We start from the raw sequence: 251 nt of genomic DNA, 5'->3' as shown, positions 1-251 counted from the left end.
GTGTAAAATCGCTCTTTAAAGGGAAGCGAATGGAAGGGAGAAGAGGAGGAAAAAATAATAATAATCAAAAGGTAGAAGGGAAGAGAGCGAGGAAGAGAGAGGGGAAGAAAGGAGAGTCATTAATAAAGAAGGGAGGGAGACACGGTATGCAAATGAGCTGACAGCTTTTACGATTGGTGTGGAGAAAGAGGGAGGAAGAAGAGGAGAGAGGAGGAGGAGAAAGAGGAAAGACAAAGAGAGCTGAATGAGGC

The sequence above is a fragment of the Penaeus monodon genome, chromosome 30 (genome assembly GCF_015228065.2).
Source record: "Penaeus monodon isolate SGIC_2016 chromosome 30, NSTDA_Pmon_1, whole genome shotgun sequence".
Taxonomy (NCBI): domain Eukaryota; kingdom Metazoa; phylum Arthropoda; class Malacostraca; order Decapoda; family Penaeidae; genus Penaeus; species Penaeus monodon.
Note: the sequence above shows the minus strand (reverse complement) of the source record.